The 20,858-nt window shown below is 35.9% G+C and overlaps 1 long non-coding RNA gene across 1 annotated transcript; it reads left to right on the forward strand.

The window, feature by feature from the left end:
• Positions 1-17,197: 17,197 nt before the first annotated feature.
• Positions 17,198-20,858, forward strand: LOC145556156 (uncharacterized). Its single transcript, XR_014091779.1, has 3 exons — positions 17,198-17,601; positions 20,218-20,348; positions 20,609-20,858. It is a non-coding gene; the product is annotated as an uncharacterized LOC145556156 (long non-coding RNA).

Raw genomic sequence — 20,858 nt, forward strand, 5'->3', positions numbered from 1 at the left:
ACGGCGATTCTTCACTAATCATTAACCAGATCTCCAAGAGATGGAAAGTGAGAAGTGAAAGTCTCGCTATGTATCAAGCTCATTTAGAAACTCTCACGGAGCAACTAGATGAAGTGAAATATACGTACTTGCCTAGAGAAGAAAACCGGTTCGCCAACGCGCTAGCTAAATAAGCATCAATGGTGCGAATTCCAACAAATACAATCAGAATGTCGTTAACCATAGAAAGAAGATATGAACCGGCTTATGTTCACGCACTTGACGATGAACAGGAATCGCAAGAAGAAGATGAAGAGCCATGGTATACAGATATCCTTAACTACGTGACAAGAGGAGAATACCCTCCTAATACTGATAAAAGGGCACGCCGTGCTTTGAGGCTCCTGGCCTCACAGTATGTGCTCATCAGGGGAGAACTCCACAAAAGGACTGCACTAGGAAGAAATCTCTTATGCATAGCCAAGAAAGAAGCACACAAAACCATAGAAAATCTCCATGCCGGTATATGTGGAAGGAATATGAATGCTAAGATGTTAGCCCAGAAGATTCAACGACAAGGTTATTATTGGACTACCATGGAAAGAGATTGTTACGAATACGTCAAGAAATGTATGAAATGTCAAGTTTATGTAAATTTACAGCACGTTCCACCTTCGCTTCTCTACACGTATACCTCTCCATGGCCTTTCTCTACTTGGGGTATCGACATAATTGGAAAGATAACGCCACCAGGACAAGGGGGGCATGAATTCATCCTCGTAGCGATCGACTATTTCACCAAATGGGTCGAAGCTGCCTCATATGCTAAGTTAACGGCAAAACACGTAGCTTAATTCATTGAGAAAAATATCATATGCCGCTATGGGGTACCTCATGAGATGATCAGTGATAATGGAACGCATTTCTAAGCCGAATGCGCGGAATTATTACAGAAATATCATATCCAACATCACAGATCATCACCCTACAAACCACAAACAAATGGTGTGGTCGAATCGGCCAACAAAAATGTGAAAACTATCATCGAAAAGATGACGGAAAATTACAAAGATTGGCCAAGTAAGCTACATTTTGCCCTTTGGGGTTATCGAACCTCTGTTCGTACATCAACGGGGGCTACCCTTTCTCTTTGGTCTACGGAGTTGAAGCTGTACAACCAATAGAGCTCGAAATCCCTTCTCTCCGAATCGCGTTGGAAAGCTAACTAGATGAAGTCGACTAGATTAGAGCAAGATATGATGAATTAGTCTTACTTGACGAAAAACGCTTGGCAGCTTTGCATCATGTCCAAACCTACCAACAGTGTATGGCGCGACATTTCAATAAAAAAGTCAAGACTAGGAACATCAAAGAAGGTGACCTGGTGCTTAAGGCACTTCGCAAAAATGTGTTGGATCCAAGAGGAAAATTCAGACCAAATTGGTCAGGCCCGTACATTGTTAAAGCCATCTTGTCTGGCGGAGCGGCACAATTGGTATACATGGACGGTAACGGTTTCCACAATTTAACCAACTTGGACCAACTCAAGAAATTCTATGCCTAGTTGCATGGGTTCATGACCCAATAGAGCTACGTTTGGCCTGATTCCTTTTTTAAGGATATGTAGGCAACCCCTCAAGGGGGCCCGGTCACTTTAAAAAAATAAAATCCTTCCTCCGACGATCAAGTATACGCGCCAGTTCAGCATTGCGTCACGACAAAACAGAGTTAAAAAAAAAAATTATTTTGCCGCGCCACGGGAAACTGTACCATGTCACAGCAAATTTCCATCGTGGCGCGGTGAACTGCAGCAAAAAAAAAAAAAAAAAGTTTGTCGCGCCACGGTAATTTCCACCGTGTCACGGCAAGCTTAACCGTGACACGGTGGAATCTCATATTTTCCGATTTTTTTTAGTGATGCAGTCTTCGCAAATTCAGTTTTTTGTTTGACGTTTTTTTTTCCATTACGTCCAACTTCTTGACTCAGATAAAAAAAAAAAAAAAAAAAAGTCATTGTAATTTTTATTTAAGGCGAAAATAATTATGCTATTATTATTGAAATAAATGTGACTACAGTTATTGGCATGATGCGCCTTATTTTAAAAATTATAAATCATAAAAGCAAAGCAATACTGATCTAATCCTTCTTCACTTTAGGAACCTCCTTCTCTTTTTCAACTAGGTCGTCCCTCACCATTAATGTGTCTTTTGTAGCCCGAACCGTCACACCCCTAGTCGAACTTTCACCCCTTTCACCTTTCTTAAAATTCTTTAGTATATAAGATTCCATAATATCATACGATAGCACACTCATCACATATAATTACATAAGCACGTATTTGACACACAATATTTCAAAACAATTTCCTAACGGGATTCTAAAGATGATGGACATTGAAAATTACCTTGATCGTGCGTAAAAACTCAAGGTAATTAACCTCCGGAACGATCACCTAGTAGCCTCCGTCTATAAATAAACGATTCTAAGTTAGATAATTATACGACTATATATAAAAAAAAAAAAATTAAGCGTGTGATTAATTTATCATAACCCGTAATCTAGTCACCCCAAAAACAAAATATAAACAACTAATTAAATGGTGCCCTCATTCGTCCATCATCATCACCGACATCCATCATCATCATCACCGACATTCGTCCATCATCATCACCGACATCCCAAAATTCCACTAAAACCCAAATCCCAAATTCCACTTAAAGCCATACGAAATTCGTTGTTTTTTTTTTTTTTAATTTTAGAAAGCACAAAAATCCAATAGACCAAATACTGAAACCGAAACAATGGAGTGACGAGTTGTGGTGACTTCCGAACTCGTCATTGAAAAATATTTATTATTAATTTTTTTTTTTAGAACAGATAGTTTACCTGAGAAAAGATTGAAAGCACGGTATTGAAATTTGAGGTTAAGGGGGCTTTATATAATTTGAGTTGTTTAGCACTCTAGAAATTTCATAAGATAAGGGTCAAACTTATCGTGAGTTTGTTACATAAACTCAGTAAACTGATTTTCAAAATTCCTTTTTATCAGCTTTCAAACCAATCTCTATATGTTATCCAAAACCAGTTTTTTTTTTTTTTTATTTTTTTTTTATTTTTTTTTTTTTTTATAAAAAAAAATCAAATCTAATAATAATAATAATTTTTACAATTTGAAAATAATAATAATTTTTTTTAAAGTTTTTTTTTTTTGAAAAGAAATCGTTGACTAAAAATACTCCAAAATTTGGGGTATTACATCTACTCTCCCTAAAACGAAAGTTCGTCCTCGAACTTTTAAGTTAGGTAGCTCTTAGAATAAAGCACACACGATGACGAAAGATAAGTTATTATTACATTCTACCCCCCTTTAAGAGTTTCGACCTCGAAACTCAGCGTACCTGCTCAAAAAGTTCTAGGTAGCGCTTTTTCATATCATGTTCCACTTCCCAAGTCGCTTCTTCATAATTCTGATTAGACCATAACACTTTAACTAACTTTACCGCCTTATTTCGGGTACTTCTCGTTTTGGTGTCGAGAATTTTCACAGGGTTTTCTTCGAGAGTTAAGGTCTCATCTAGCTCAATAGTCTCGGGTTGGATAACATGGGTAGGGTCATGAACATACTTTCGGAGTTGGGAAACATGAAAAACATTGTGAACATTGGCTAACTCCATGGGTAAGGCTAGTTGATATGCTACCTCTCCAACTCTCTTCAATACTTCATACGGGCCAATGTATCTAGGACTCAACTTCCCTTTTCTACCAAACCACATGACTCCCTTTGTAGGTGAAACCTTAAGTAAAGCCTTTTCCCCAACTTCAAATTCCACTATTCTCCTATTCTGGTCTGCATATGACTTTTGTCGATCTTGAGCTGCCTTCATGTTTGCCAGGATAAGCCTAACTTGCTTCGTTGTTTCTTCAATCATTTCAGGCCCCAAAGTTAAAGACTCACTGATATCGCTCCAACACAAGGGACTCCTACATTTTCTCCCATACAACGCTTCATAAGGCGCCATTCCTATACTCGCATGATGGCTATTATTGTATGAAAATTCGATCATAGGTAATCTTTCGTCCCATGATCCACCAAAGTCCATCATACAAGCTCTCAACATGACCTCTAAGGTCTGAATTGTTCTCTCTGTCTGTCCATCTGTAGCAGGGTGAAACGCTGTGCTAAACTTCAGGATAGTGCCAAATGCTTGTTGAAACATTTCCCAGAACTTTGATAAAAATCTTGGATCTCTGTCTGAAATAATATCTTTAGAAACTCCATGTAGCCTCACAATTTCTTTCACATAGGCAGCTGCTAACTGATTACATTCCAAGTATCCTTTATTGCTTTGAATCTTGCTGTTTTCGTTAAACGATCAACTATGACCCAAAGTTCATTCTTTGCTGCTCTTGTAAGCGGTAATCCCATCACAAAATCCATAGAGATAGACTCCCACTTCCATCCTGGCACATCTAATGATTGCAGCTTCCCTCTAGGTCTCATATGTTGTATCTTCACTTTCTGACATGTAAGGCACTTTGCCACAAACTCGGCTACTTCACGCTTCATGTTCGGCCACCAAAAATGTTGCTTAAGATCCTTATAGAGCTTATCTCCTCCCGGGTGTACAGAGTACGGGGTGTTATGAGCTTCTTCTAAAATCTTCCTTTTGAGATCTTCATTTTTAAGAATACACCATCTCCCTTTGTATTTCATTGTTCCACTATCATCTACATCAAACTCAGTTGTCGCTCCTTCTTCTTTCATCTTCCTCACCTTGGTCAACCACTCATCTAACATTTGCTTCTCACGAATCTCATCATATATGGTAGGTTTGACTGACATTGCATTCAACTGAGCGTTCACCTGACCATACTCTACAACCTCCAAGTTCAACTTCGTAAATTCTTCACAAAGTTCCTTGGCTAAAATCATCAAGTTCACTGTATGACTTGTCTTCCTACTCAAAGCATCAGTTACCTTGTTTGCCTTTCCTTCGTGATATAGAATGTTCGAGTTGTAGTCGGTTAGCACCTCAAGCCCTCTCCTTTGCCTCATGTTCAAATGAGTCTGTGTGAATATGTATTTAACTCTTATGGTCCGTATACACCTTACATCTCACACCATACAAGTAGTGTCTCCAGATCTTGAAAGCAAACACTACAACTCCTAGCTCCAAATCATGAGTAGGGTAATTCTGTTCATGTTACTTGAGTTGCCTTGATGCATAAGCTACAACCTTCCCATGCTGCATAAGTACACACCCAAAGCCATTCTTAGATGCGTCACTATACATTTCAAACCCCTCAGTCCCTGATGGTAAGGTTAAGACTGGTGCTGAGGTGAGTCTTCGCTTAAATTCTTGAAAAGATTGCTCACACCTCTCGTCTTACTGAAACTTAGTAGTTTTCTTCATCAAATTTGTTAAGGGTTGAGCTATCCTCGAAAAGTCTTGTACAAATCTCCTGTAGTATCTAGCAAGCCCTAAGAAACTTCTCACTTCGGTCACACTTTTGGGTCTTGGCCAATCAGAAACTGCCCGAACCTTGGATGGGTCCACCGCAATTCCTTCCTTTGAGATCACATGGCCTAGAAATGCTACCTTCTCTAGCCAAAATTCACATTTTGAAAATTTGGCATATAAATTCTTCTCTCTAAGAATCTCCAACACTTTTCTTAGATGTTCTTCGTGCTCTTCTATATCCCTCGAGTACACCAAAATATCATCTATGAACACCACCACAAACTTATCCAAATATGGCTGAAAAGTTCTATTCATGAGATCCATAAAAGCTATCGGCGCATTAGTGAGTCCAAAAGGCATACCAGTGAAATCATAATGTCCGTATCTCGTGCGAAACGCTGTCTTTGGTATATCTTCCTCGGAAATCCTCAACTGATGGTATCCTGTCCTCAAGTCAATCTTTGAAAAGATCCCAGCACCTTTAAGCTGATCAAACAAGTCCTCGATCCTAGGCAATGGATATTTGTTCTTTATAGTGACATTATTCAACTCTCGGTAGTCAATACACAACCTTAAGGATCCGTCCTTCTTTCTCTTAAACAAAACCGGTGCTCCCCAAGGTGACACACTTGGCCTTATATAACTCTTCTCCAGCAACTCCTCCAACTGTACTTTCAACTCTTTCATCTCTGTTGGTGCCATTCTATATGTGCTTTAGAAATAGCTCCAATCCCAGGCACTAAGTCTATTTTGAAATCCATCTCCCTAACCGGCGGCATCCTTGGAATTTCATCTGGAAACACATCTTGGAATTCTCTCACCACTGGAATTTTCTCTATGGATTTCTCTTCTACACTCACATCTTGCACATGGCATAAATAAATACGGTAGCCCTTTCGGATATAAGAATGAAAAGTCATGGCTGACACAATACTGATCCTTGGTTTTGACACAACCCCCTGGTAAGAGATTCTATTCCCCCTTGGCCCCCTAAGAGACACCTTTTGGGTATGAAACTCAATTCTAGCCTTATATTTGCTAAGCCAATCCATCCCCAATATCACATCAAAGTCAGTTAAGTCAAACTAAATGAGGTTTGCAAGCAACTCAGTTCCAGCAATGTTAACTGGAATGTCTTGGTATAGGGATCTACAAGGAACTACCTCCCCTGAAGGAATTGTTATATTGGTTTGACACAAAGATGAAGGTTTTAAAGCATGTTTATTCACGAAAGAAGTGGCTACAAAAGAATGAGAAGCCCTAGAATCAAAAGGTAAGTACGCAGGTTTTGAGTTCACGAGAAAAGTACCCGTCACAACGTTGGCATTAGAGTCAATCTCGCTCTGGTTCATGACATAGATTCTTTCGTTACTGGTCCTACCATTACCATTGTGGTTGCTTCCTCCGCCATTGTTGTTGTTTTGGCCATTCCCTCTTTGAGCATTGCCATTTTGGCCCTGAGAATTGTTGTTGTTGAAGCGGTTGTTGTAGTTTGAGTTCCTCCCATAACCACCTCCCTTATTGCCATTATTGTTACCTTGCCCATTCTGAGCTTGATTATTTCCATTCTACTTCTTTGGGCACTCAAATTTCTTGTGACCAACCTCCCCACATTCAAAGCAAGTAAGAAAATCTCCATTGCAGTTGCGTCCTGGATGGCTCTTGTCCCATTTACGGCATGGTCGATTGCGAGATCCTTGCTGATTCTGTTGTCCCTGGCCCCGGTGTTATTGCTTCGATTGTTGTTGTTACGGCCTACCTGCTGACCATTTCCACTATTCCCATTGCTATTACCCCCTAGGCGTGGTCTCTTGTCATAACTTTGAGGGTTCGATGAACTCTCACCATTCCCTTTTCTCTTATGCCTATCCTTGACCTCCTGTTCACGTTTCAAAATCCTTTCAATATTACAAGCTCTATCATAGGCCTCCTTATAAGTAGCAGCAGTACCAGCCCCGATCACCTTCTTTTGGATCCTAAAAGTCAGTCCATCTTCAAACTTCTGAGCCTTGGATCTCTCATCAGGCACTACAATAGGACAAAACCTTGCGTACTCATTAAATTTCTCAGTATACTCTTGCACACTCATACCAGCTGTTTGGTTAAACCTACTAAACTCACTGTACTTCTGTCTCTTGATATGCTCTAGAAAAAAACGATCCCTGATTGCTGTCTGTAGGCGTCGCTCGAAGTGCGCCTACATAAAAGCATGTGGTGAATATGCTTGGCACTCATAGGAAGTGGGAATTGACATTACGATTAGGGACAACGATTAGGGACAAATAAAGTAGGGAGCCGCCAACAAGTTTTTAAGGAACTTGTAAACCGTTCACGGATCATAAAAGGCAACCACGAATAAAGGGACAACGAATGACCCGTGAAGGTTACACCCCATTCATAATCCATGAGATTACTAACTCCATATGGTTTGGAACCATGAAAGGAGGATCGGGGATGATGGTACGAAGTGAGTCATGGAGTCACATTCGCCCGTATTGGCCTCTACTCGATTCTTATATTGAAAAGCATTCCTGCGATCTCAGAGGTATACAAACAAAAATTCAATTCGCTCCAAACTATTATTTAACTAAATTGGTTGAATATTAATGCATACATAATTCTAAAATATTGTGATCACTTGATTAAACAACAAGATTAAAAAGGATCCTAAACCGGTTGTCCAAATTATCTTATTAGGCGTTATTTTCAATTACATATTCCCTTTAACATGCAATATGGTGATCAAAATAAATATAATAGAATAACATCAATATTTGAAGCAATTTAACAATAATAGCGTAAGTCAAATCAAATAATAAACATAATCATGATACTAGCAATATAAATAAAAATAAGAGTAATTAAATTAATTAATAATTACTCACATTTCGCGCGTTCCTTTAAATTGTTACATCATGAATAAACTGTTAATAACTTTAATAAAAATAATAAAGTAAATGAAAATTAAATTAAATAAAAAGTAGAGTTGATTTGGTCCAAACCCTCAGTTATTTGTACCTTTCACGCCTTGGTTTAAGGACGGAACCTCGGGTTAAGTATAGACTCCATGGAGTGCTTAGGGGAATTATTAGAATAATAAGGAGGCTAGAAATTAAGTTAAAGACGGAGAAGAGAATGATTTTTGGTGTAAGGTGAGAGAGTATGATTATTGGTGCCCCGAACTGCAGAAAGGAGGGGGGTATTTATAGGGAAAATGAGCAGAGGGAACACACGGAACCCTAAAAAGATAAAAACCCTAAAAAAGGCTACCGCGACACGGCAGATTCTACCGTGTCATGGGGGAAATTAGCGTGACGCGGGGAAAAATAGAGTGACGCGAGAAATATTTGACCTACGGGAGTAAAAACGCGTGAAGGGATTACGCGGAAAAGACACGGAGTTGTCCCGTGTCACAGCACTGGCACCGTGACACGGGAATTCCTACCGTGACACGGCAGTAATTCCCGTGTCGCGGCACAGTTCCCCGTGACGCGGGGAAGTTTTAAGCACCGTGACACGTCAGCAACCCACCGTGACACGGCAGAAAACGCCGTGACGCGGCAAAGTCCACCGTGTCACGGCATATGGCGCCGGGTCACGGTACTTATGCCAAGTCACGGGGCACTAAAAAACATGAAAATCTCCTCCAAATTACCGTGTCACGGGAATTTCTCCCGTGCCACGTCAGATCTTGCCGCGTCGCGGCATTTTAGCTGCTGCGCAGCAATTCCAGTTTTTTACGCGTTTTTAAAATCATCATAACTTTTGATCCGTAACTTGGAATAAAGCATATAATATATCATTGGAAATCTTATCAAGTCTACTTTCCAACCCAATTATAATAAGATCAAAATAATTTGTAGATTTTAAGATATGGCCGTTTTAGTAGAAGGGTGTCGGTTTGGGCCGAGTTTAATGTTTTGCTCATATCTTTTTCGTTATAGCTCGGAATTGGGCTTATGATATATGGTTGGAAAGCTTATTTAAAGGCCTATCCAAAAAAATAATAATTGGATCAAAATTTTATAGCCATAAAATCAGTTTCTCTCAGTGGACACGAAAAGTGGAAAATAGGTTATGGTTTAGGGAAATGAGCTAGAAATTGGATTGGTTCATGAAATATATTGGATAGAACATGGATTTAAGCACTCCAAAGATTAAATACTCAACTCGAACAATAATGGCGGTGAAAGGTGTTCATCAACGGGTTTGGTTTTGGGGAGACATTTTTAGGTGTCTACACTGTCTTAAAAGCCTCCCAGTTAAAATTCTGTTGAGCTCTTATGGTGGCTCCTTCATTTTCCCACCAAATATCAGCAGCCTCATGTAAATAGAATGTGGTTTGATCCACCTTCTGAGCATCAGGGGTACCAGCAGCAGTGAAAATCTTGTCAAAGTCACGTACCTAGTTCTTAACCAACTTGGGATCTTCCTTCCCCATAAATAGCGGAGGTTTCAATGCAGCAAATTTCTTAGCCATAGCAGCTTGAGGGTCGTTGTCATTATTGTTGTGATTATTGTTGTTATTCAGCTGGTTTTGCAACAACATTCCAAGGTTCTGGTTCATTTGCTTAAGACCTCTTAACCTAGCAGCAAGTTGTTCAGGAGTCTCAGCCATTTATGCAATTCTTCTCCAACGAGACCTGGTCTAAACGTGGTAATTTTTTCCACACAGTCTGCACAATTTCAACACTGGTGTTACCACCATACACATTTTAACACGACTTATTTAGATCGTGTGAATTGCAATTAAATCATCAACCACGACATGCTTTCATGTAACACATTAGCACATGTAGAGACAAGAATTAAGCGATTTATTAAATCTCAATAGCATTCAAAGAATCGGCCAAATTCCAAACCAAGTAATGCATCAACTTAGCATTAAACTATAAATTCGCGCATTGCTTTGTGATTTCACTATCACCCGACCAAGTCATTACTAGCCTTGACTAAAGTAAGCATAAGAAAATAAGAGCTTTGTCCTATATAAATACAATAGATAGAAAAAAAATGAATTGATTTTTATTAATAATCATAAAATAGCAAGGTATAAATATATTAATCAAAATTATTTTATTGCAAAACAAGAAGAGAATGAAAATCGTCATTGAAATAAAATACTAGTACTAAATATCTCAATAAACTACTAGTTACAAATAAACCAAAACTATAGTTTCTAGTCATAAGAAACTAGCTTTTATTTGTAAAACTAATATATAAAAATTTTAACCAAATAAACTAAACGTAGCTTTTAAAAAAAATAATTCAATTATTATTTTCCCCTTGACTCTCACGAGCTTCACCTTCCTGGAGCTCATCCTCCTCATCATCATCCAGGTTATAGTCAAAGTCTCGCTTGGTTTGCATCATTTCCTTCTCAAGGTAGTCCACAGTAGGGATCCATCTTTCATCATAATAATACTTATCATTCGGTTTACCATTAGTGTATAAGTCAACATACTTCTTTGTAAGTTGAGCAAAGGGTCCCTTCCCAATTAAAGTGTGTAGAAGGATTTGAGATCGCCTCTCTGGAGTGAGATAATCAAATTGGCCCCCAAGTATATTGTAATGAAAGTGCTCAATGCAGAGATTTAAGCGGTGCACGTAATGCTGAATATTTTCATTATAATTCACACGAATCCCGTAAGGAGAATCAGGTAATAAATGTGTAATCTTCCTAGCACTCGACTTTCTTGCAGTTTTAGGTACTCGTACCATCTAATAAAAGAAAGTAAATAATCACATAATAAGTATTAAATAAAAGTACTATAAAACACATAAATCCCTTATCGTGATTCCCACACTCACGGCTTTCCTAAGCTTAAATCAATTTTAAACTTATATATAAATTTTTAAACCTAAATCTTTAATTTAATTCATTTTAGTCCCTAAATTTTGAAAAACCTTGGCTCTGCATACCAATTTGTAACACCCCCAAAATTCGAGGCTTTAAAAACAATAAGAGTAACCTTTAACTTTCAAAAACCCAACCATCGAACACTGGGAGTGTTACTGCTACACTTATTTTCCGTAGAAAATAAATGCAAAGCAAAAATAACATAATATTTAAATAAACTAAGTGGTCAAGTTGTGGCAAAATAAAATCGTCATTACATCAAAACTGCAATTATTTTGAAACCAATAATTGAGAGGAAATAATTAAATTCGGGAATAAACTAAGTTGTCTTAGCTACGTGATTATTCTAACATCTCCTCACACATAACCGAGTACCCTTTTTACCAACCTGCAAAATAAATCAGAAACAAGAAAAGAGAGAAAACTCCCAAAAATCAGATAAACTGAGTAATTCCAACTCCATCTCGTAAAATAAATAATTTTAGTTCAAAATATTTTATACATAATATAGTCTCATAAATATTTTAATACTCAACCAGTTCAAATAGTCACATAACATACTATTTCTTTATTTAAGAAAGGGAAAGAGAACGCCAGTAAGCCGGGACTAGTCCCTGTCACCACCTACTTTACAGAGGGTCGCGCGTAACCCCAATTGGCCATAAAATAAAACAGAATGTCCCTAATGTGCACACCCCTCACTAATACCCAGTGAGGTAGTATACAATAATTTAAACCAACTAGTAGCAACCATAACTACTAGTGGGCAACCTGTTCTTCACCCTTTCGGGTTACATTTCCCTTCTTAAATTACTGTACATTTTATTAGATTAAATCATCCGGTCACAAGCATTGCACAAATCAATTTAATCCCAAGTAACAATATTTCAATTCCAATATTATTAGCACATAGTCGTTCCACATGACATACTAATTATAACTCGATTCTCAATCGCCTTAGAGACCAACAATTATATATAATCAATCATCTAATTCCCAAGATTATATTAAAAAAAACTCATACAATAACAAATAATCATATTTTTCGAAATTATATATACTAGTACACAAAATAGAAAACTCATATATAATATATAAGATTCCATAATATCATACGATAGCACACTCATCACATATAATTACATAAGCACGTATTTGACACACAATATTTCAAAACAATTTCCTAACGGGATTCTAAAGATGATGGACATTGAAAATTACCTTGATCGTGCGTAAAAACTCAAGGTAATTAACCTCCTGAACGATCACCTAGTAGCCTCCGTCTACAAATAAACGATTCTAAGTTAGATAATTATACGACTATATATATAAAAAAAAAAAAAAATTGAGCGTGTGATTAATTTATCTTAACCCGTAATCTAGTCACCCCAAAAACAAAATATAAACAACTAATTAAATGGTGCCCTCATTCGTCCATCATCATCACCGACATCCATCATCATCATCACCGACATTTGTCCATCATCATCACCGACATCCCAAAATTCCACTAAAACCCAAATCCCAAATTCCACTGAAAGCCATGCGAAATTCGTTTTTTTTTTTTTTTAATTTTAGAAATCAATAAGCACAAAAATCCAATAGACCAAATACTGAAACCGAAACAATGGAGTGACGAATTGCGGTGACTTCTGAACTCTTTTTTTTTTTTTTTAGAAGAGATAGTTTACCTGAGAAAAGATTGAAAGTACGGTATTGAAATTTGAGGTTAAGGGGGCTTTATATAATTTGAGTTGTTTAGCACTCTAGAAATTTCACAAGATAAGGGTAAAACTTATTTTTAAGTTTGTTACATAAACTCAATAAACAGATTTTCAAAATTCCTTTTTATCAGCTTTCAAACCAATCTCTGTATGTTATCCAAAATCAGTTTTTTTTTTTTTTTTATCAAATTCGAAAATAATAATAATAATAATAATAATAATAATAATAATAATAATAATAATAATAATAATTTACAATTTGTAAATAATAATAATTAGTTTTAAAGTTTATATATTTATTTTTTTGAAAATAAATTGTTGACTAAAAATACTCCAAAATTTGGGGTATTACAAAATGGGATTTTCCAAAGGACTCGTATAAACTGTGATTGACTCGACCAACTGCTCAAGCTTGACTTGACACGACATGATAGGTGTATGACTTGTGATTGTGTGTGTGAATTTTGAGTGTGTGTGTAGACACAAGCAACGAAAAATGCAAAAGCAAAAATTTTCGTCATTTTTTGTCACGAGTGGAGGGTACTGTCTTTCTCCCGAAAAAGAAAGACGTGAAAAATGAAGTAAGAGTTTTCAAACTTTAATTTCCTCAATAAAAAATTTTAAAAAGTTTTTGAAATTCCCCAAAAGAAAAAAGATGAAAAATAGAAGTATTGTACTTCCACACCGAGAAAATTTTGAAAAAGTTTTTGAACTTCCTCAAAAGAAAAGACATAAAAAAAGGAAGAAATTTTGAACTCGTTGAGCAAAGCGAGATGAATCGCATGGATTTTCTTCTTGTAAAATTAAATTGTTCGTCTTAAAAATAATGTATGCATGATGAATATTCGTAGGCTAGGAGGCTAAGGACAATTACATCATGTGATACGATCAATGAATGCACTTAGGTCATGAAGCTCGGCACAGTAGAATCATTGATGGATGTTGCTTAGGTCAGAAAGCTAAGCATCATATAGTGTATGAAAAACAATCTTAATGAACGTTGCTTAGGTCTGGAAGCTAAGCACATATATAGATGAAGTGATTGTTAAGTATTACATAATGAATCTTGATGAGTATTGCATAATTCAGGAATATAAGCACAACATGTAATGTATGAAACAACGAATATTGCATAGGCCAGAAAGCTAAGCAAATATGCCACGTTTCTTTAATGAATTGAATGTTATCCTGATAGATTATGAAGCACGCGCATTGTTAAAGTAAAATTTCATGATAAAGGGTTCATAAGGGAAGGACGATATGGTTATCTATGTGTGAAAGTGATACTAAGGTGGATTCTTCTTATTCCATAATTTTCCACATCATATAAAGGGCTAATAGAGTTGCACTTTCTTAGTACATTACCTTTCATTACCAACTTGTCGAAAGGCTATGGCGATGGGAATAGATGTGAGAAGAGTCAAAGATGATGACTTCTTAGGCTTGGTAAGTTAAGTGATGTGGGTTCAAGCCCCCAAGTCTAGCTCTAGATTGACATGAATGAGCATTGGAAATGTTTTGATTCGCTTATATATGAATGAATATGAATGTGGCCGTACCTCAATGAAAGGTTGCCTACGTATCCATTAGGAATCAGGCTGAACGTAGCTCTAACCGAACTTTGCACAAGTGTATGTACACCTCAAAGAGGTCTTTCAAGAATTGTAATATAATTATGCTAATGGTTAAAGAAAAAAGGGTAAAAGGCTCAAGACCCGAGAGAAGCCCCTCAAGATGTGTAATTGTTCACTTGAAATTTGAACTTTGCAAGTAAATTTTCAACATTTCTTTTTTGTTTTGATTTTTTTTTTCTTTTTTATTTTTCATTCTTTTGAATCAATGTAAGAAATCTCGGATCATACGGTCCAGCACTCTCTTAGGATTCATGTTTCTTAGGCACGATACCAAGCACTCGATGAGAGATGCAATTCGAGACATGTTCATATCAAATACATTGGAACTCTTGCCCTTAGACATTGTTTTAATTTTTTGTCTTTTTTGAGATTTCTTTTTAACATTATATAAATCACACACCTTCCCATCCGAAGGTTAGGTGAATGTTTGTTGAATAAATGAGGACAAACGTTAGACGAGGCTCAAAGTAATTAATTAAGAAATGGAAAAGTGTTTGAATGGTTAACGGGGAAATGATAGGCTGCAAATGGTGCCTCAAATCATTGGTATACCTTGTACTCGGTTCAGGAAAAGTTAAGTGTTTTTTTTTTTTGTTTTTTTAGAAAAGGTAAGAAACATGACACATAGACACATGAATAACCAGTACCTATGCTAGACTTATTAGGAGAACGAGAAATACTTTCTTTCTCGTCCACTCAGGGGGGTTTAAACAAAAGAAAAAGGCATGAAATCCTGTAAGGAAAGCTTGTCTCATGCTTTGTATTCATGGTTTCTTATGACTTCCTTCTTGCCACTAGGAGGGACAAGAAGTTTGTTATTGCAGATGTTTTGATTGGAAGAAAAGAAGGAAGGAATGACGTTCCCCTTATTCTTCCAACTCTTTCCTAGTGATTCTTGTACTCAAGTACTGTGGAACAAAATGAGCTCACTAGAAGCATTGTCTCAATGCTTAGTTTGGAAAGGAAGTAATATGAATGAATTTTGAAAACCAATGGGATAAACTCCACTCATTCCTATTACGACGGAAAACAACACATGCATGGTCCTAGTATACAATCATAAACAATATAGTGCATTACTCGAAGACAAAGTGTGTGAAACGACTCAACATGTGTGATAAGACTCTTGGTATGATCGCATGGCTAGACATGAGGATGTTGTGAAAAACAAAGGACCCAAGGACTAAATAGCACGGAAGACTAAAAAACAAAGTAACTTGATTAATTTTGTCCAATTTTAATGTTTATGTTATTTACTAGGTGAAAACGGTCCTTTGGAAATCATTAGTCATAAATAAGATTAACCACAATCAAATACAAAAACTAATCACAAGAAACTAGGGAAAGTGGACTGGAATTTTAGAAAAGTTAAGACTCATAGGAAAAGAATAAAATTAAAATAAAATAGAATAAAATCTACAATCCTATATTATACAATTTGAAATGGATTAGAGGACTAAGAGAAGTAGAAGATTGGCTAAGATAGAATAGCTTGACATGAAAAGATAATAAAAATTAATTAAAAAAGGAAGAGTGGACACTAAAAAGAACTCCTAAACTGGACAGTAGTTTGGTTATAATTGAGGCAAATTCGAACTCAAAAGCAACTTACCAATCCAAAAACTTCGCTTTAGCGACTCGCTACGCCCCTTAAGCTTTATTTTTGATCTGTAACTCTTATTGGAAAGAAATTAACTCCAAATGAAAGATAAAACTCGAGGTCTGGAGATCCATAGGTGGCACGACATGTAACTCTTTCTAGAATTCCGGCTATGACGAAAACAAGTTAACACTTGTGCAGGATACGAGAATAAAAATCCAGGTTGACTCAAAATAAAAATAAAAAATAAAAACTATGACTCGAATCTAATAACAAAGGAGAATTAAATAAGGAAAAATAATAATAAATAAATAAATCAATAAAAAAAATATGCCCATACAAACACATTGTCACAAATAATGCAATGAATTTCGCAACCTAGAGTCTTGTTTTATGTTCGACTATGGTCAAGCTTATTTGGGTGTCAAAAGGTTACCATGTGTAGGGAATATTTCAAGCATTATCCCTAGCTTGAACCCCACTGTGATCATACACTAAAGTACGACGGCGTCCAAAGGGAAGGAAGCTAGAGAAAAAGAGTCGCCAACAAGCTTTAGGACCTTGTAAACCGTTCACGAGGTGAAGGTTACACCCCTTAACGATCCAGGAGATCGTCAACTCCAATAGGTCTGGAACCATGACTGATATTTTGGGGATGAAGGTACAAATCCAACCTAAAAGAGATTGAACCTGTCCTAATAACAGGCCTCTACTCACTACTACAAATCCCGTGATTTCTGGACGCTTTACTCTCGACACTGGCCTCTTAGCGTCAACATGAAATTGTAAACTCCGTGTTTAGTCGACGCATTTTCTAGTCTAGAAATTTGTGGACAATGAAAGGCGTCGAGGATTCTACATGCTTTGCACGTGACCATAATTTTCAGCCCACTCTAAACTTAACCGCCCTTCTACACAAAATAACCCCTGTAAACTCTCTTATTCATTCACAACGAACCCTAATTCGCCGCCAACCCTTCTCCAATCTTCACATTTCATCTCTAAAGACATCAAGATTCAGTGAATTCGACTAGAAAACTGTGAAAATCGCATCTCTTTGTCAATATCGCCAACTAAATTCATATTGTAGTAACATCCTTGCTGATGTTATCGATTGATTTTGCTAGTTTTTTGCTTATATCTCACTGAAATTTCTTTTATTTATCTTGATATGTGGTTTCTTTTTGTTCAATTGAATCTAAATTTATTTTAATGTTGTGTTTTTCTACCGATTGTTTTTGGTTCTTTGGGGATTTATCGGTTGAAATTGTGTTACAATGGGACAGATAAGTTTTCAATATGAAGCTTCTATGATGCTCCAATATCGTCTAATTATAAGAGGTATTGATTTTTTTCCCCTCTCAAGTTTACATTTTTAGGATTTTTAAAAGTAATTTATCTTAAGTTCAAATTTTTCCAGATCTTGTTGTTGAAGTTGTTCCAGGTTCAATTTTTTTTTCTTTTTTCCCTCTCATTTTCAATTCTTTGTGTTATAAATAATCCGATTTTTGCATTTGTACTTCAATTCGTACAATTAAAAAAATTTCCAATTTTTGTTTTGTACTAACAGCTACAGTCTCCTCCGATCCACCTCTTGCACATCGCACAACTTCCGACGCTGCTTGCTACAATATCTTGGAGTTATTAATTCAAATATATTGAGACAAATTTATCATTTTAGTTATCTCATAATTGTTCTGATAGTATGATCCTTTGTTTTCGTATTCTTTGTAACTTAACTAGTAACAGAGATATTCCTTTTCTTTCTTGATCTGTTGGGTGTTATTATCTTTAAAATTTTGTTGATTAGGCTTGAATTTCTTGGGATTTAACTAATCAGGTGGCTGTTAGTTGAATCTTGTGAAGCTGGGGTGAAGAAAGCTTGGGGTGGGTAAGGTGTGATTAATATAGTGGGAAAGTTGAGTTCTTTGGGAAGCAAGTTAATGGACTTGGGGCTCCAAATTGAACAAGCAGAAACAACGACTCTAAAAAAAATAAGGTGGAATTTAAATATTGTACCATTTTACATGATTATTTTGAGTCTTAGAGATATATTGATGCATTATTTATCCGGTTTGTCTTAGCAATTAACTTGCATGAAAACTACTGTTTATGGTTGAAATGCACTGTAATTGTTCAGACTTTAATTTAATTCTATTAAGCTTTATTTAAACTAGAAACTGCAGAAACACCATGTAGATGATTTCCCTCTTTCTAGTTTTAATTTTCGCGAAAATGCAAAGCTTCACTATGAAACAAATGGCCTACATGTATCATGGAAATTAGCAGTGAACTTGTAGAATTTATTTTGCTGTATAGTGCATGCATTCTTCAAGTGAGGTTTAATTGCAGCAAATTAGAATGATTGATACTGATGATGACATTTCTTGGTGCAATATTTTTAGTTGGGTTTAGCTCGTAATATTGTTCATTAAGGTAGTGATAGAAAGTTTTTTTTTATTTTTTTTTTTACTGTATATTCACTTTATGTTACAATCCTTGAAGCTCGATTTGTTGTATAGGCGTCGCTTTCACCCTAGGAAGCTACTGCTGTGTAGAAATAAGAAATTAGGGGTGGGATTAATAGTGCATTGTTATTTTATACAACAAAATGATGACATGAGTTAAATGTGAAATGTAAAATGTAAAACGTTACTCCGTAGAATATATTGAGCTAAGGAGTTGTAGATTATCATGATCCCTTGCTTGATCTTTGTTTGAAATGCTTGATTTCTCATACATTAGAAATGACTAGGTATCTTTGTAAACTATCTCCCTAGTTAGAAATTCGATGTCACTCGTAATTTAGATTATAAATGGTTAAATATCTCAATGGTATTATTAGGTAGTGAACTAAGTTTCTTACTCAGGCTGACTTTATGAACAATGCACCCAATGGGATAGGATGCATTTGGGCTGCCAATAGAGCAGCATGCTATTGATGTATGTTTTTATTTTTATTTATTTTAAATCCTAGGATATGGCTTTATCACATTTTTGTTTACAGTTGCTTTTTGTCAGAAACTATGGCCATCAGGTTGAATGTTTTGTGATAATAATTAGGTGATAAATACATTGTTTTGTGTGAAAAGTTTGGTCTTTGATATGAGAACCTACCGTAAAAAAATACAAAAAAAAAATTTACAGTACCTTTTTGTGTGAAAAGTTTGTCTTTGATATGAGAGCCTTGTTTAAGTATTTTTATTTTTATTTTTATTTTTGGTTTTTGCAAAATGAGAGTCCAGAGAGATAGTTTCTTCATTTGAAATCAGTCCACAAATAAAGGAACAATATCTCATCCCTCATTTGGATAAGGCTTTAAGTATCAATTTGTAATTTGTTGTGTATTGAGTTTAGATAACTAGGCTTAATCATTCTAATGTGATAGAGCAGTTATATTTTGATTTGCTTCCACAAGAGGTGATTAGTTTGGTGGAATTTGATTGTATTTGACTGATATTTAAATTTCAATATGCTCACTAATTAACCCCTCTTATATTATTTATACATAGAGTTTTTTCTCTAAATTAATTAAATAAGTGTAATAGTTTTGCTTTTGCTATGTAGCTTAATAAACTTAATAGGTGATTAGGGAGTAGTAATACCTTAAATTGATATGAAACTTTGCTTTCTATTTGTTTCTTTGATGTGATTTATTATTGGTGATTTCTCAACTTAGCTGGGATGAATTCAATATTCTGAATAAGAAGAGTTCTTGATGTTGATATTTTTTTTATTTGCAGATGAATTATTTCAGATTTAGTGTTACATTCTAAAATACTCAGCTTCATTATTTTGGTTGTATTAATTTGCATTTACTGTTCAAATATTGCTTTCGTTATAACTATGCTGCTTGTTTGGAGTGCTTGCTTGTTCCAATTGTTTCTGCTCACTATGTTCCCATTATTGTGAACTGTTATTAATTTTGGGTAGTGTTTTGCTTTTGTTTTTGTTTAGACATGCCATGAGTATTACAGCTTGAGGACGACACTGTTACTGTGACATGAACTCCGAGATTTTCCTAAATGAGGGACTGGCTTCTTACATAGAATTATAGGATGGAAACTCTACTTTGCTGAAGAGCTATGGTAAATTGCATTTCTTGGACATAAGATTGATCTTTGTGGTGTATAATTTTGAGCTTTACATTTTTGTGAAACAGATTCTAGTTCAACTAGAATTTTTCATCGATTTGTTGCTGTTTCAGGATGTTGTGAAACAGCTTTACATTTTTGTGAAAGAGCTTTACATTTTTCATCGATATTGTTGCTAATGCAGATTTTTTTCATCGATATTGTGAAATAGCTTTACATTTTTGTGGTGTTTAAGATTGATGTTGTTGTTATAGGATGCTGATCAAGCTCCATCTTGCGTTGTTGCTCCATAATATTGTTGCTAATGTTGTTGGTCCATGATGATGAGGATCTACAAACATCAAAGGGTGTGCTGTGAATTCAAAGCCAACAATGATTCGAAACAATATGAACTTTGCTTTACGCCCCTTGAAAGAAGATTAAGGAGCAGCTAATTAGAGATCGATTGATTGAAGTTTTTTTTTTTTTTTTTGTTGAAGAAATGAGCAAATTTATTCCACTAGC

Source organism: Chenopodium album, chromosome 8 (assembly GCF_948465745.1).
Source record: "Chenopodium album chromosome 8, dcCheAlbu1.1, whole genome shotgun sequence".
Classification (NCBI taxonomy): domain Eukaryota; kingdom Viridiplantae; phylum Streptophyta; class Magnoliopsida; order Caryophyllales; family Amaranthaceae; genus Chenopodium; species Chenopodium album.